The sequence below is a fragment of the Rutilus rutilus genome (genome assembly GCF_951802725.1).
Source record: "Rutilus rutilus genome assembly, chromosome: 13".
Classification (NCBI taxonomy): domain Eukaryota; kingdom Metazoa; phylum Chordata; class Actinopteri; order Cypriniformes; family Leuciscidae; genus Rutilus; species Rutilus rutilus.
In genome coordinates this window covers 14,450,133-14,468,525 of record NC_140218.1, presented here as the reverse complement: position 1 = coordinate 14,468,525, position 18,393 = coordinate 14,450,133, and the positions used below count along the sequence as shown (strand labels likewise).

Here is an 18,393-nt window from a genome sequence, read left to right as displayed (position 1 = left end):
TAAAGCACCGTTTTTGAAGAGTGCGCATGTGCGAACGTGCTCTACTACGCAAGAACGAGACTTATGATTGAATCTGGAAATAAAGCAAAATAACTGAGAAATAGTCCTCAGATGCCATGTTCGTAATTTATAGCAAAACATCTAGCATTAATTCGATCTCAAACAGATTCATTAAAGAAAGTTATTACTCCACCACCTGTGTGACAACATTACCAACGTGGTTGAACGACCAATTTGCGACAATACGGTTTCGGGAAACGGTCGTGACTGGCTAGTTGATTTCTTCAACGATGCATCGTACTATGGTAGTGAGCCAGCGAGTTACGTCGTTGTACGGGAAACCCCTACTTGACTAACTTTACAAGCTTTCTATTGGTCCAGTAGAACTAGCTTTCTATTGGTCCACCTGCTAGACCAGGGGTGCCCAACCCTGCTCCTGCCGATCGACTGTCCTGCACAGTTCATCGCCAACCCTAATCAAACACACCTGCCTTTAATTTTCAAGCGATCCTGAAGATGTTAATTGGTTGCTTCAGGTGTGTTTGATTAGGGTTGGAGATAAACTGTGCAGGACAGTCGATCGGCAGGAGCAGGGTTGGGCACCCCTTTGCTAGACCATCACTAGCCCATCTGAACCAGCACTTTCATCGGGTTTGTGCTTTACGCACTCCTGAAAACAGTTTATCAGAAAAACTAGTTTCACAATCGGTTTGTTTGCAATCACTTGCCTCGACTAATAATGAGATGTTATCCCTCTCGAGGACACTTTAAAACTGAAGGTTCTTTGACCTGGGAATCATTAAAGTGGTTGTGGTTTTGCTTATGCGCATACGCTCGCCACTGCATAAAGTTTTGACATTACCCCGTGAGGAATGGAAGTCATAGCCCGCTCAAGGATCTTTAGCTCCCTACAGAGCTCCAGAGACGAGCTGAGCTGGACTTATCTGCCGCCTCGCAGAGCATTGTGCACTGGGAGAGATGTCGGAGAGAGACTTCCTCCTGCATTAATGAATCCAGTCAGGCGGGATCTTAAGGGACCTAAAGACTCTCAGGCACCGAGGGGACATGAGTGGTTTGGCATTTTAAGACACAGAGAATGATTCGGGCTGTCATACGCAGGTTGTTCTACGTATTTCCTACAAGGTGCTGACTGTACTAATGTGATGCAGGCTTACTTATCTGAGCTTCACAGTAAAACTGACTAATATTTAAAACCGAACAAAGGAGGTTGTGATAGGTAAATAAAGGCGAATACTTGTCGAATGGTGGAAAAAGTTAAAACCCAAGCGCTCTCTTAACTTCTTTAGCCTTTTGTTGTAGCTAAGCAACTTCAAAGCAGCTGCGAGCTGTGAAAATCAGCCGTTAAAATTTTCCGTTTACTCTGAGCTCCTTAGAGCGATCCACCTTTCTGTGGTAATTATTTGCAGCGTGATGAACTTGAGGGGTTGTTTTTTTTCAGCCTGTTATATGCAGTGATCAAAGAGAGAGGAAGAAAGTGACTTTTCACACAGCTCAATGTGCCAGAAGCCTGTACAAGCATCTGCTTATGTGGGGCTCTGAGAGCTGGAGTAAACATGACTGTGGGGTTTCAGCATGACTTACCCAGAGCTGTCTGACAACACAGGTGGTATTTAGGGCTTGTTAACTGATAGATGTGTGTCTTAAAAGAGAAAGAGACGCTAATTATACAGTCACAGAAACTGAGACGTGTGACCTCAGAAATATTCAACTTGTCTAATTACTTAATTGATTTAGTAAAGATTCACTATTAAAAATGGGGGTAAATTGGGCTGTAATGCACATGAACAGTGGCATTTGTCTATCTGTCTGTCTGTCATTGTTGTTTTTTCATTCTGTCTGTCTGTCTTTCGTTCATTTGTTCGTTCTATCCATTGCTCTATCTATCAATCTATCTTATCTATCTAAGTTGTGTTTTCATGTTTTATGGGGACATAATGATATTTATACTGGACTAACTGGACATTCTGTCCCCTAACCCTAATCTTACCCATCACAGAAAACTTTCTGCATTTTTACATTTTCAAAAAACATCACTTATTATGATTTATAAGCTGTTTTCCTAAAATGGACCAAAAAAATTCTCCCCCAACACACACACAATCATGGACATGATTTCTCATGCTTCAGGTCCTGGAAAATAAATTGTCACTCTTGTCACTCTCGTACCTTCAGTTGAATGTGGAAAAAACTAAGGACGTGTTGATTGACTTTGGAAGGTTAACATTAAGTCCAGGGTTGACAAAGACAAATTATGTGGATATTGAAATGACTGACAATTATAAATATCTGGGAACTGTGATTGACAACAAAATAAGTTTTGAAGCAAATGGATCGATCGTTTGCAATAAGTTTCAACAAAGCCTTTTTTTTTTTTTTTTTTTTTTTTAAGGAAGATGAAAACATTCAGTGAATGCTCTAAGATGAAGAAGTCTTTTATTGAATAATTTTTTTTCCCTTTTGTCTTGTAGCTTGGCTTGGCAATTTAACTTTGACAAATAGAAATAGACTAAATAGTCTTGTTAAGGTTGCAGGAAAAGTTATAGGGGTAAGTCAAATCCAGCCTATTGATATTTATCATAGACAGGTTTTGAATAAGGCACATTCAATTGTACAAAATTTTGATCATCCCTTACTTAAAGAATTTCAATTGTTGCCTTCTGGGCGTCTTTTTAGGGTGCCGGGTGGTAGAACAAAACGATTTAAGGGTTTTTTTTTTGTGTTGGTGCTGTTGGTCTATTGAACTCTTCATAGGAGGTGTTTTTGTGTTTTTCAAATATATATGAACTATGATGTGTGCGATGTGTTTTTTTTTTAATGTATTGTCTGTATGTCTGTTACCTTTTTCTGCAAAACTAGTGTCCCCCAAGGGGGGCAATAAAAGTAAACAAACAAACAAACAAACTCCTCGCATTGGAAGTGAATGGGAAAGGAATTTCATCTAATTAAAAAAAATCTTGTACTGCGACCAAACAAATCTTGCTGAAAACTAATTTTTTGAGATATCAACCTCTAATTTGGAACACAATTTGTTTAGATGTATGGCTTTCCTGCAGTTTTCGAGTAAAACATGTTTTTGGAAAATAGATATTTCATTCAGAAATTTTAAATAGTATTTTTGTGCATTTTTCATATAAACTTCTATAACTTTAAGGTGACTTTTTTTGTTTTGTTTTGTTTTTTACCCTTTTCAATTTAGCAATAATCTGCCAAGCATCTTCTTTAAAAAGCATTCAAGATTTATAACAGTTTAAAGGGGTCATATAATGGTACATGCACTTTTACAAGTTGATTGTACTGAAATGTGTGTTGGCAGTGCCTATACACAACCATCATAAAATGATAAAAATCCATCCAGTGTTTTTTTTTTTTTATCTTCTTATATGTTTTCTCCCCTCTCAAATCAAGCAGTTTGATTTTGTGACTAAATCGACGCCCCTCCCACGATTGTTGATTGACAGCAGCGTTTCAACACAGACCCGCCCTCGCTCGTGAGCGAGCTGTCAATCATAGTCCGCGCGGACCGGCGCGGTCATTGTTGATACGCTGGAGCACTGTCTATGAGCAGAATGGCGTCTAAGCGATTATGGTGTTCTGTTCTTGGGTGTAATAAGGAACACAGCAGTCATTTTGATGTTCCTAAATCGAGTGTGTTTTTGAAGGGAATATTCCCCACGATCAACGTCAATGCTTTCATGTTTGCGCGAATCATTTCACACACCAGACTGCTTTACAAACGAGGTCAATATAAAACTGGTTTTGCTAAGAAGCTGCTCCTGAAAAAAGGATCGGTACCAACTATTCGTGTTCCTGCTGCACCTCCAGAAGAAGAAGTGAGTGTAAAGTTTTATTAACCTTTATATTAATATTTATATTAATCTTTGCAAATTGCTTGCTGCACGCTTCACAATGAATGCGGCTAAGGTTTACACTCAGGATACATTACGGCATGTTTTCTATGTACGACGTTCTCAATATAATTCATAATCCCACGTTTATAATGAACAACGCGTTATTGTTATTGTGTTACAGTGTAGGCACAGAACAGAGGGGCGGGGTGAGCAAAGCTCATTATCATTTAAAGACACATGCACTTAAACGGCGTGCTGAAAACAGAGCTGTTTTTGACCAGGTAAAATGAGTGTTTTCTTACAATACTAATGAGAATTTTTAATTAAAGTATATTACAGACTTTTAATTTAGACCCTAAAAAATCATATTAGCTTGTACAAAAATGGCATTATATGACCCCTTTAAGTTGGAAATTCCATTTTCAGGTCTACGCTCAAAAAGTAAATAAATGGATTATAACTTCTGCATAAATATAATATTTTTGTTTTAGTTAAAGAAATGCTTGCTGAGTAAAACATGTTCAAATTTTATGACACATTTCCCAATTTTCACTAGGAGGATATTGATTCAAATTTGACTCAAGTGAGGTCAAATGTGAAAATAACAAGTCAGACAGATTTGAACCCGAGGCTCAGCGCCCGTGGAAATGTATTTAATTCATCTCTATCAGTATGTCCTTTATTTAATATTTACAGGAAGGAAAACTGCAATACCCACTTTGTTGTGAATGCAAATATAAATGTTTTATCTCATGAATATGTTTCCTCTCCATACTGTTTATTCATGCATTTATTCATCCATTTTTCACGCTTATGAATCTGCAGAGACCTTGTTGCCGGCGTTGCATTGTGAAAGTACTGCAGAGATAGATACACAGAGCGCTCATGATAAATGTATGCACCTTTGTCTCCCTACAGAGAGAGTGTCTTTCACCTCTTTGCTGTAGATGAACAATGAGAACATGTTGGTGTTAGAAATTACACAACTATTGGGTGACGATATTGGGGAAAAGTGCCATTTATTTAAAAAACAAACTGTACATGCTCTTTATTAAGTGTGCCGTTCAACACGCAGTGCAGCTCTTGGCAAAAATTGGACTAAACCAAACACTGGCATCTTTGTTCATTGTGCTCAAAGTTGGAAAGGCTTCTTTTGTTGCACTTGGAAGTAATACAGATGAGATCATTATTGTCTTAATAAGTTTGAAAACTTTCCTATGTGTGTCATATTCTCATGCTTAAAAGAATGCACATCAAAACCAGAGAAAGTGACCGTCAGAACCTTGTTAAGAACTCCTAATTAATTTTAGTAAGGCAGCAGGCATGCATTCAACCTGTACGGTCCAGACTTTTGCAGCGACGAAAGACACTAATTCGCTTTGGTTTTTGACTAAGAAGCCAGGCTTTTGAACTCAGTCAATTATAGAGGCGTTAACGCAAACTTTTTCCACTGTGTGCACTTCCTCTATCCTCCTTTCAGATTTTTTTTTTCAGGGCTCCCTTTTGCTAGTTTTTATAAATGAGCACTAATAAGACCATATTTTTCTTCTTTTCAAGCGCACCTCTTTAATACTCATTTATTCTCACCTGTGACTTCCATACTGAAACCATGCAATTACGAAACATTACGTTCACCACTAAATCATAAATTCCCCAGGCATTTAAAAGGAATAAGCCATCAAATTCAGAGACTAAATTTATTCTGTGACCTCCTGTTTTTGTGAGAAAGTGTAAAATTGCCATTTTCAGTTGGATTAAAATCAGAATTTCTTAATAAATAAAGAGTTTTTTTTCTTTCTTTTCTTCAATCATCATACTGAGGTGGCAAAAAAAGCCTTAAAATTGTAGCTCTCAGGGCAGTCATGGCAACAGGAAGTAGCATCACGTGCCACAATCTGTGATTTATCCATGGAGCAGAACGCTTGCCTTTTACATTCCATCTGACATAGAAATAGAGGCAGAGGGAAAAACTGAAAATATATAGAGGGTTCCAAAAGTCTGAGTGCTCATTGAAAATATGGGATGCAAAATCTAATTTAAACAAATTGACCATTTTTAAAATAAGAAACAATTATGAAAGATAATTAGAAATATGGGTATAAACATTTGTTAACATTAGGTTACATGAATTAACAATTTACTTTTAAAGTATTTATAAATCTTGGTTTGTTCATTTGTATACTTCAAACAATTTCAAGTTGTATAAATTAACTTTATTTAATGAATTATGAACAGATAAATTAGTATATAACACTAACCTTAAGTTAACATTAAATGCTGTAAAAGAGTGTTCAATTAATTGAGTTAATGATAACATGTGCATTAACTAATGTAAACTAATTATTCCTCATTCTAAGGTGTTATCAAAGATTCTGCATTATTTGTAGGTCACTAATCAAGCATGTCAATGCACTGGGGCATGATGTCACAAAAGGTCAATATGTTAAATAAACTGTGTATATATTTTTGCCTAGTATATTTTTCTATTTCCCATTTTTGTAGCCAAGTCTTTAAGGCATGTCTAGACAGAAACTGACTTTTAAAAAGTGAGAAATATTCACTGAAGTTTAAATTGTGACAACTTGCCCCGGACTCTCGCACTTTAAAGAATGATAGTGATTTTAACGGTAAAATGCGACAGTAAAAAAAAAAAAAAAAAGGTAATTGGTTAAAAATAAGTTTCCTTACTATATACGATGAACTACTGTAATATATCTAACCTTACATTTAATTTAATTTAACTTTAATTGACAGTTTTTTGGAAGTCATATATAATTGACAGTAAAAAATTGTAAATTGACATTCCCAGAATTCCCTAATTTTTTGAAAAACTGGAACAGAGGGCAACTCTCTGAGAGAACAAAGGAAATTAACATTTGAACTCCCTCTTGTGAAGCTAGCACCATCATTCGAGACACGATCACACTTGAGTTGACCACCTCCCAATTTACACATCATTCCCTTCACCCATCCCCACCTAAATTCACCCAAGAATCTATATGGTTTAATGTGAATAATTATCATACAGTATTAAACATGTTTGGTATCATTTGAAATGTCTCAGTGCGACTGGTACAAAGGTCTCATTCCCAAAGAAGTAAAACAAAAGTTTAGAGATAACTGGCACACAAAGGAAGGTGGGCCTATAGGCAAATGGTCTCCTACTCCCAAAAGGTGTCAACCCTGAATGTAAATTCAGGTTGTATAGGTTGGCATATTAAAAATATATCAGTTAATGAAAAATGTATTACATTAAATCTGTAAACCTGATACCATTTTTTTTTTTTTTTTTTTTTTTACTGTCAGTTTTTGGCAACCACAGCTGCCAGTTTTTTTTACCGTAAATTTCACAGAATTTTTTTTTTTTACAGAGCATGTAGCTTAAATTGTACATTTGTTGTTGTGCAAACTCTCATGCTAATGTGTGATCAGTATTAACAGCACCTCTTTGAGCTTTAAAATTGTAGCCGTTACAATGTCCATTGCCAGCGCAGAGGTGTGGCTTGTATGTGTTTGTGTTTATTAATCATTGTATGCTGTCTCTGGCAGCATGGGATTGTGCTCGGGCATTTGCGCAGATGGACAGAAGGACAGGGCAGGTGGGGCGCTAGACATACAGATGGGACGCTCATACCACAGCCTGTCTTGTCACGAGGCTATTATCCCCCAGAATCCTTCGACGCATACAGGTTATAGCTCTTTCTAAGCCTAAATGGCATATTTGTAGCTGAACTTCTGCTCGTTGACAAGCGGTGGCACTATAAGTGTCACAGACAAAACATAAAAGCAATTCTAATGAAGACTCCCTTTAATGAACGTTCTCTTATTAAGCCGCAGCTCTGCAGGTAAATCGAAAACAAAACGAGACAAGGGTTGAACTCGTCCCACGTTTGCCGTTTTAAACGGCAGTCTTTGTGGCTGCTGTACATGTGTAGGACTGCAGGCTAACACATCTAGCCGCTGTGTGACAGCAATTACTGTGTGTTTTCTCTCTGCCCGGCCTTTGCAGGGCGCTTTTGTGCGAGTGCAGTGGAGACGAGTGACGGAGATGAACTATCGTCGCTGAAAAGGTTAGTGGATGTGCATCAGCATGGAAAAACAATCCAGAGTATGTCTCCGTTCCTCCTCCGCATGCTAGAAAACACCATCTCCTCTGTATATATTGCATGAAATTTGGGGTGGGTGCTTGGGCATCCTCGCTCTTGTCTCCGAGACCTCCCTGGGGTGCGTTGCTGTGGAAACGGCCCCAGGTAAATCAGCCTCCTGAAGGTGGTTTCTTGTGGTTCCATTCCGCTTCAGTAGGCCAGAGACTGTGTATTTCTCCCAGCGTGGGGAACGAAACAGGCTAAATGAAGTCGACAGTCGAAGGCCCCAGGGAAGCCCACAGGCAGAGTTGTGTACCAAACTCATTGGGCTGATCAGCTAAACGCACTCCATTAAGGTTGGGCTCATGTACTAGTGAGTAGCCTACTACATGAAGAGTGTGCTGATTAGATGACAAAATGGACCCCATTTACTTGGTACATATACTTGGTCTTATTGTGAACCGTTCACTGGTGCATGTTATTCCAAACCAAAAATATTGGTCTTCATAGTCCTTCCTCAAAGTGTAATAACCCTGAAATGATCCCTATTCATTTTCAACCACCTGTCATTTAGTGGCCACCTTTCACAATTCATAAATTCCCAATAGATAAAATGTCAGTCTCTATTTTATTTCTAATTGAATATCATGTGTCACTATAACCCTCATGGAAGTAGCATGGGTTGCGAATTCCATTTTATGTTGATTTTAAAAATAAGTATTTGCTAAAGCACAAACTAACTTAATGTTTGAAGTACTTTCTATATGCAGGTCATAAGTGTGTTTCGCTGAGAATTGTAAAATGCATCTCTTTCTAATGCATCTTTCTAGGCCTAACTAATCGTTTGAGTTTAGGGTGGGGAAATAATCATTCATATCATTAGTTGAAGTCGAAAAATGAGAAAACGGTTCCTTTTTCGTTTTTTCATTTTTTCCAAAACAAGATTTCAGCTTGATTTTTCGTTTTTCGTTCTGAGGTAGAAAAATTAATAAACAGCTGGAATATTCGATTTCCACATGTGGGCGGGAATGAAACGCCCCTTTCCTCTGATTTGTCAGCCGAAGATCAAATTGTTCCGTCATTAGTTCTTCCTCAGTTCCCACAGCAGAATAAGAGTCCTCCGCTGCTGCAATTGTACGGATTCTTAACGCGTTTATTGTAACCACATTTCATCTTTTTCTCATCAAACAACCAGACTAACGAATGGCTCGACACAACCCGTACCGGGGAATAGACTAGACAGGGCTTTCTTCTGTGTAGAACACAAGTCACACAAGTGCGATATGGCTCTATATTTGCCCTCAGCCAAAACGATTTGCTCTGGAACAACATTTAATCTAGTAATAATAGATTAATGAGAACAAAGATTGCCCCGTTAGTTAGATATACCCAAACCGAATAATATCTCATGTTTAACCATTATAGAGACATCAGAGCCAGCAGAAAATTCTAGAAGAACTGGCCAAGGTAAGGCTGTTCTCGGCAGGTACATGAGCGCTGAATGGCCTCGACACCCTGGAGCTCACATCTCCAAAAATGTCGAAATGAATTTTCAAACAGGCGCTATCTTTATAAATAAACCACATATTTAAAGTTCAAACAACTACATTCTTGGCTAAAAAATAGTGACACGAGTGACACTGTTTTATATACTCGTATTTGGTGCTTGTATGGGAGGAATTTTTCATAGGAAAATTAAAAAATGTTCTTTAACAGGAATTGATGGGGCTAATGAATGTGTGACAGGAGCCTATAAATTCCTAATGCAATAAATTGCATTTACCGCAAAGTTGCTGGCGGGATGGCATAGCCAGTCTCTCCAAGACATATTGCATAGATTTACAGAGACACGGTGGCTGAATGCAACCGTGGGCCAATCTCCCAGACTGAATGCATGGTTTCTCTTTCTGCATGGAGAGTATGTGTCTGTCAGGCCTGTCACATTGGCCCTGCAGCTGTGTGACTCACTGCTCTCCCCAGCACCTCTCCTGAGACCTCAGCATGTCAGAACAGTCAATAAAGCCAGCGCAGCAGTGCCAAGAGCCTCCAGGGCTGCCCATGGTGGAGTCATTAATGGACCTGCATGGTAACATGGATAGGTGAGAGCTGGTCAGGTATCTAGTCGTACATTCATACAAGCTTCCTGTGAGAGTTGCATGGGGCCCAGTACAAGTACTTGAGGTACTCACATTGCCAACCTTGAGGATGATGAGTTTTCCCACAATTCATTTCTCAGTCAGGTCCCGCACTACAGATAGGCTTTGGTCTGTCCTATCGTCACAGCGCATTAATGAATAGTGTACATCAAAGGCTTTTTTTCTCCTCTGTACATTTCATCTGTTGTTTGGATCGCTTTTGACTATTTAGCTGTTGGCAGTAGTGTTGCAATGGCGATCTTTGGACGTGAAATAAGACAAAGTCACATTGCCGCAAGCGCATCGGTGGAGATAAAAATAAAGGGCTGTGGAGGGTGGGCACAGCCAGGGAGACGGATGGGAACAGACAGAATAAAAAATGTCCATTTGATTCCCTGTCAAAGACAAGGGTTCCTTCATCCTTTTTTTAGTATTCTGGGGCAATTCATGGTATTTTTTTGTGTTCACTGGGAACTCATCCTGGTCCCTCCAACAGTATCTCAGATTCTTCTAAGGCTTATAGCAAAGATCTTAATTCACAGAGATAATTTACTTGAGAGCTCCCTTGAACTCCATAATTGAGTCAAAAACAACAAAGTCTTTAAAGTTGTGTTGAAACGGAAGTAGTAACATATTTTCTTCTCTATTGTGATGTGCATCCAAGTGTAATGGATTTCTCAAGAAAGAAAAAAATGTAGGCTGGGGACTTTGTTCTGTGCATTGGTTGTAGATTAGATTTTGAGATGTGGGCATTGCACTGAAAAGTGGAGACACAAGAATACGAGGTTACAAGGGCAGGGTTTGAGCGCACTAAATGATTGGAGAAGTTCTGCATTCGTCACCACAGAGAAGTCTGTTGCTTTCACCACACATTCCAGTTATGGCATTTAGATTAAACATTAGGAGATTTTTGAAAAATGAAACGTGCACGGATGAATTGTTCACTATAAGATCTATGATATGCATTTAGAGAACACATGGGGTGAATTGCCATTTAATGCTGACTTCAAGTCTATAAGAAAATTATTTAATTTACTTGCGTGCGTACTTACTTACAGGAACAGGATACATTTATTAAAGATCACAATGATGCAAACGTGTCAGATTTAGCCAATGGCTTATTTTCATCTGCTGTCCCCAGCCAGGTTGAAGGTAACAAAATATATACATATATGCAGAAAATATGCTTTAATATTAATGCTAAATGCCAATATTGCATATTATCAATACAAGGCGGGCCAAATTTCTGATTACTTAAGTGTCATTGACGTGTAAACATGGTTGTGTTGTATCTTCATTTTCTGACCGTGTAAAAAGTCAGTTTTGAAGCTAATTTTTGAAGCTACGTTTTTTAAGATCAAGAAAAAAATTGATTTAACATTCAGGTTCATGAATTTAATGTCTTCTGTAGCAACATCAGCATCACACTCCTTGTCACTTGTCTACAACTGAAAGTTGAAAAAGAACTTCCATTGTGCAAGGGGTTGTGGAAAAAAATTACCATATACGCATCAACAATCCTCTAGAAATAGTTTGAAATAGTATCCTTTTAATGCTATTTTTGATGTAACGACGATTTGGATTGCGTCAACTCTTTTTCTCACAAACTGAATAGTATGTGATGAGGAAAGCATTGATAGTCTGTATTTTGGTCATGTGTATGGCTGGTTTCAGTGGCCCCTGTGTCTGTCTGAGCACTCACACCTGTCTGAGTTTTAGAGATGTAGTCTGAGGTGCCCACATGCAGCGTGCATGGCCACAGAACACATCCGCCTGGACAGATCAGTCAGTGATTGGGTTGAGAGCTACTTCAGAGGGCCAGATGTGAAGGACAGCCTGTGAAAGCCCAGCAGAACCAGAGATGAGCTTAGAAGTGCAAAAAGAGAAGTCACTGTCTCTATTCATCTCTATAGAAACTGAAAAAGTCTTTGGGTTGGAAAATTGAATACTCTGTCATTTATTCATCCTCGTGCTGGTTATCGTTCGTTACTTGAAAATGTTTCATTGCTCTCAGATCTCAAAAATGTTGCAGCTTTGTTCATTTGCATTTGGCATCATTGACATCAAACCTGGTGCTTCGCAAAGATCAAACATGCACTGCAAATGAAATGTGAGAATTTTAATATTCATGTAAGTCTCTTTATAGTTCTGCTTAAACATTGTTGTTATTTATTTATTTTTTTTGCACCTTCCTCCTCACTCTCATTTCTTTAACCATTCTTACTGTAAATAGCATCTTTCTGGACATTACCATGGCACTGACGGAGGGATTACATGAAGGGTTCATTTGAATAGTGTCAGCAGCTTAAGCATTAGAGCAAAATTATGAGAAATGAAAGAGAAAAGGTGCAAGCGGTTGATAGTTACTAACGGAGGACTGGAGAAAGAAACAAATTTTAAAAAGCTGTAAAAGCAGAATAATCGACTTTAGTGTTCGGATTGACTTTGATTTGTTTGAACTGTTTGAATTTTCTAACTGAGACTGAAGTGGATGGGTAAAATGTTTTTGAAAAAGTCTCTTATGCTCAGGACTGTATTTATTTAAACAAAAATGCAGTAAAAACAGTAATATTGCAAAATAGTATTACCATTTAAAATAACAGTTTTCTATTTTAAAATGTAATTTATTCCTGTAATTTTCAGCATCATTACTCCAGTCTTCAGTGTCACATGACCCTTCAGAAATCATTCTTTTATGCTGATGATTTTGTGCCCAATAAACACCTTATTATAATCAATGTTAAAAAAAAAATAATCAGTTGTGCTGCTCTATGTTTTTATGGAAACCATGATACGGTAGTGTAAGTTGAGAGTTTCTGTAAATTTTCATTCAAAAGGATAGTACACCCATAAACAGTGGGTAGATAACTTGCAAATTGTAGTTTGTTACTGATTACTACATGATGAAAACTGTAGTCATTAACGTAATCTAGATGGCTTATATTAGGTAATGTACAGTATTCTGACTTCTTTTTGATTACTTTTAGATTACTTTTGACCTTACTCGCTTATCACTTAGATTTGAATGGGATAATTGTGTACCATATATATATATGGTAAAAAATGTATTTATTTATTTTTGCCTAAATTGTCCTATATTTAAGCCATACAAGATTGGAACGGCATGAGGGTGAGTAAATTTTATTTCTTTATTTAGCCATCCCTTTAAGAATTTCTCTTCATTGTGTACCCTTCATGCCGCCAGTGAGCAAAGTAGCCATAAGCTATTTCCCCTTTTCTTTTCAAGCACTGTGCACAAATCTAAAAACTCATCTGAAATCAGCAGGTCCTTTGGACACGGTCTCCTTATGGCAGCCATGTGTGTAAAAGATGCTATTTCCACTTCCTCCTCCTCTCTATTCAGCATCCTGTTCATTCTCTTCCCTCTCTGTCAATCTGTCTATCTCTTCTCAGCTAAGCTGTTTTCACTCAAACGGTTACTTTGTAGTGAAGAAAAAAAAAAGATTATTAATTAGCATGCTAAAAGATTTGTTAAGCATATTAAAGCCACCATTACATATAACCTTTGTCGTCCTCTCTTTTTTACTCTCTGTCTGTGTGTTTTTCTCTGTTTCTGACATACAGACTGAGGGTGGCAGGCATCAAAGGGCAGGAAGAGCAGAGAGCCCACACCCACTGAGCTAACATTTAAACTCCATCCAATCCCACCAGGAACCAAAGGCAGAGAGCCGAACGAGAGATTAAACCCAGAAATATGTATAAAAGAGTTGAATTTCGAGCGCTTTCAAATTGGTTCAAAGGGACAAAGAAACTTCATCAAAGCACCACATCCTTCTTTTGCCCTTACATTTACCAGCTTGGCAAACCATGGATCCAAGGTCCTTCAGATTTCAGTTTTATGTCATCAGATGACCGGTGCAAATCTTTTTTCTGTGTCTATGTCCATCTTTACTCAACTCCTGTATAACTGCTGTGCTGAAAGGTGAGTTTCTGGTCTCAAGCATGAATTTAATTGCATTTAATAAAATAATATCAATTCAAGTGGCATCTGCAAGCAAACAATCAACATTTTTTCAGAGATAACTTTACATTGCTCAGTTCACACAAGATGCAGTCTTTGACTATAGCTTGTTTGCATATGACGTCACCTCACTGCGTTGCCATGGCGCGAAATGCAGATGGAGGGCAGGAAGTGATTTGCTACATTTAGAACCACTATAACAAACTCAAAATGCCTATGTTTTGCGTCGTTTATGGTTGCTCAAATCGATGAAACCACAAGGAGTTTTTATCGAGTAGGGGAGAGCGGGGTATGTTGTCACACTTTTCACACTGTCTAACATTTACTGAGCACCATACATCAAAATGGTATAAATCTCATACTAAATGAAAGAAGGAAGTCTTGGGCACATATGTTGTATTCATAACATCTTCATATCTTATCTCATTACGGAGTTGTAGACTGTTGAATAGCGAGTGTGCACTTGTGACAATTTGCCCCATCGGCGGGTAAGTTGTCACACTAGGGCGGGTAAGTTGTCACACTAGATTATCTAAAAATAAGAACACAACTACTTAATTGTGAATATTGATTTTGTTTTTTAAACTCAAAACAGAACTGGAAATATAAACATCTGTGCCTGGAGAACCTGGAAAAACAATTATTTCAATCCAAATAATGCACATTTCAATTAAGTGGCAAAACCACTTTACTTTGAACTTTAAACTCAAACGTTCTATGGCTTGCACATAGATCCTGATAACTGAATGGAATGCTGCAGATAACCTGCTTAACTTAACCTCTGAACAAAACAGATGCCCTGTATCTGACTAATCGGACTCATCTCCAGAGTCACAATTCTGACACACATAAATTGCCTGGCCTGAGGTGCAAGCATCATGGGCCCAATTGTTGCATTTTACACATTTTACGCATATGCTACTCTGAACAATGCCTGAACTTCGTATTTTGAGCACTTCTTGTGTTGTTTTTTTTGCCTCTTCACAATGACTCACTTAATTTAGTCCTAATTTGTAAGTCGCTTTGGACAAAAGCGTCTGCTAAATGACTAAATGTAAATGTAGCTGCCTTGTTTTTCATAGGTCCAGATTTCTGCTTCCCTTTCTTTTGAAACCGCTTTTTTGCTAGATTGAGACTTATTATTTTCTATTTCTAGTTGCTGCTTCACTGGAGTGTCAGTAAGTATTGCTGATTTGCGTCGTTTTCTTCCTTTGCTGGCTGGTTTTCGGGGGCCGTCTTTGGGATATGGCCGGATGTCCACTGGAGTTGGTAGCCCACTGTCAGCAATAGCATTGCTGGGTAAGGGTGAGCTGGTGATAGCAGAAGCATAACTGGGCGTGCTAGGCAGGACAGGGTTGGTGCTGGGGCACATGTGACGACTTGCCCCAAAGTCATTGAGACAACTTGCCCCATATTGACATGTGAGCTAATGTTGGCTAAATCTCAAGTTTAACTCAACATATCACTTTAGCTAAAGTACCAAAAGACACGTTACTGTCTCCTCTATTTTGTGCAAAATAATAATTTTAAACATTCATACCTAACAAAGTTGTATTGCATAAAATGTAAAGTGAGATTTTTTTACTTTTTAAGCAGAAAAATAAGAAAATTGTGCTAACCTCAGATTACAGTGATCTTGACCACATGTGAACAGGAAGTTGACTATAGAAGAAGAAGTCACATAAAGTGGCTATTGGATTTTTGAGATAGAGCCTCTAGTGTTGGAGTTATGGACAGTGTGACAACTTACCCGTGTGACAACTTACCCCGCTCTCCCCTACCAAAAGTTGTTGTTCATAAGGGGGAAAAAGGCAAGAAATTGACCGAAAAACGCCCCAAAAAAAATGGCTTGCAAACCTACGTCGGAAAATGCCTGTGTGTGCAGTGATCACTTTGTCAAAGGTGAATTAACTTATGTGGCTATGTTTGTGTAACGTACCAGTTTCTGAACTTTGTAAAGTCAAAGTAATTGTTTCTTCTTTTCTTTGAGTTTGTAAGTTACCCCTGTAACTGAAGACAAACTCGTAACGTTACAGGCAAAATCTTTCAATTCAGTTGAAAAATCTCTCCTCTTCATAACGTAAGGATCACGTCCAACATATGTTTCGATTTTTTGTTGTATATTTCTCTTGTAATCGTGTCAAAAGTAGTCCAGTACGGACTTTCCGCCATCTCGTCCATTCCGCTCTTCACTTCCTGCCCTCCATCTGAATTCCGCGCGTCATCACAATCACGTGACTGCAAACCACCTATTGAGACATTTTTAGCATGCAAAATAAAAAAAAAAGTTAAAATTTTGAATGTGTTAAAAGCCCTAAATTCCATTCCATTGAACTCAAGAGCATGTTCTGCATGAACGATCTGAAATGTATTTATTTGTGCATTTTTATTTAGCCTATAACTTTATGCATACATTTCAAAGAGTTGCTTAAGTGTCCAAATGCATTTTGGGGTCACTCTCTCTGAAGTCACCGTACCTTCCCTGAGCTCATCATTTAGTTCCCTGATAACCAGACACCTCAAATCTCTTCCCCGTGTTAAACACACCTGGCTTTGTGTTCAGTGTCCTAGTTCATGATAAATGTGAAGATCAACACCATGAGTTCACGACCCAGACAAGGATGAGAAATGATGGTCCTAATTGATTCTCATTTTCAAAGGATCTGATGGGCGCACGAGTCAGGCAGCTCCTTTAAAAGAGCTAATGAGCTTAATTGACAACACTTGACGATCCATTTAAACCTTCCCACCCCCAGCACCCCTCCCCCCGTCCCAAGAATTAAACCGTTAAAAGAAAGGCTTGAACTTCTTAATCTCTGCAAATCGGACTAATCCAGCATTGCAGAAATGCAGGCCTCAGAGAGAATGGATTCTTAAGCCTATACGCTGTGCATAGGTGTTGCTTAGCACTTCTGTGGGGGAAGTGTGCGCCGTGGATCCATTCATATGTTTATGAGGCGAGGGTTAAAGTCACAGTTTAGGGTGAGAGAATGAGAAGTTTGCTTCCGCTTCTCTCTCTCTCTCTCTCTCTCTCTCACTCCGATGTCTTCTGCCTCCTCTATGCCCTCCAGGAACCCAGTGTTTATTGGCTGCCTGAAATACACCCATCTTTCCACCAGCCCCCGGCTAGCATTGTCTCAACAAAGCCTGTTACTTGATGGTTCAATAGGGGCTTTTTGGGGGTGATTTCCCTGCTGTTGCCTGCTCTCTCTCTCTCTCTGTGTCTCGGTAGCTGCCGTCTCGGCTCAGGAGCATGGCGAATGGGATCAGAAGCAAACAGCCTCGCTGATAACGATGAAGGGCAAATATTGAAGCCTTATTGTTTGTTTTTTCTAGCTCCCCTGCTTCTGTCTGCGGTGTCTTTCACATTCTGATTTATATTCACCTAAACTCTGACATTAACTCGTTCAGGCTTATTTCTTAACCTTTGGAGAACATATTCTGATTAATGCAGAATGCCTTTTGATGCACTTTAAACCAATGATGCTTTTCGTCTAGTTCACTGACTTGCAGCCGTCATCATGAAGTGATCTCCGTGATGTTCACTCACCACCTCCCCCAATTCACTTATAATGTTAGTTACGTTTTTTTGGTCATAATTCATTTTTCAGGACCATTTTACTTCAGTTTATACTTTATTGTCCCATTCCTGGGAAATTTGTCTTGGACAACATGACACGGCCAGTACACAACTTCGATCACACACAACACAGTACATACCATACAATAATTAGAATATAACAACATTCCAATAATAAAAACTGGCAGCATCCTACATCAATTTTGAAAATCTCTATTTTAAATTTTGACTGCAGTTGGCACAAAAGAGTTTTTTTAACGATTAGACTTGCACATCAAGACCCTGAATAGTCTCCCTGATGATAACAAATTAAAATTCATATGTAAAATGTGTGTATCATCAGAAACATTATTTTTTTTTTAGCTTGCTTTAAAATAGATGCCTTGTACAGCTCTTGTATGGTTCATTTTTCCTCCCACCCTATAATTTTTTGAGCAGTATGCACCAGTCGTGCTAGTTTTGATTTTGATTTAACAGTCAGATTTCCATACCATGCAGTGATACAATATCTTATTAATCTCCCAAAACAGACTGATAAAACAGAAACAAGATCCTCTGGTTCACTCCAAACACTTTTAACCTTCGCAGGAAATATAGCCTCTGCTGCAGTCTAGAACAAAGAGTGTTGATGTGAGAAGACCAATGAATTGTCCATATAAGCTCCTGAGTATTTATATGAAGAAACCTGTTCAATAATATTACCATGTATTATTACAGGGCTATGGTCCCCTGGAAAGGATCA

At 38.5% G+C, this 18,393-nt stretch overlaps 1 long non-coding RNA gene across 1 annotated transcript in view; it reads left to right on the top strand.

Annotated features, from left to right (window-relative positions):
- Positions 1-14,037, top strand: part of LOC311302689 — a 32,021-nt gene extending 17,984 nt beyond the window's left edge. The window contains exons 2-3 of the long non-coding RNA XR_014629648.1: positions 7,879-7,939; positions 13,675-14,037. This is a non-coding gene — a long non-coding RNA (uncharacterized lncRNA). The remainder of the gene's footprint in view (positions 1-7,878; positions 7,940-13,674) is intronic.
- Positions 14,038-18,393: the final 4,356 nt, after the last annotated feature.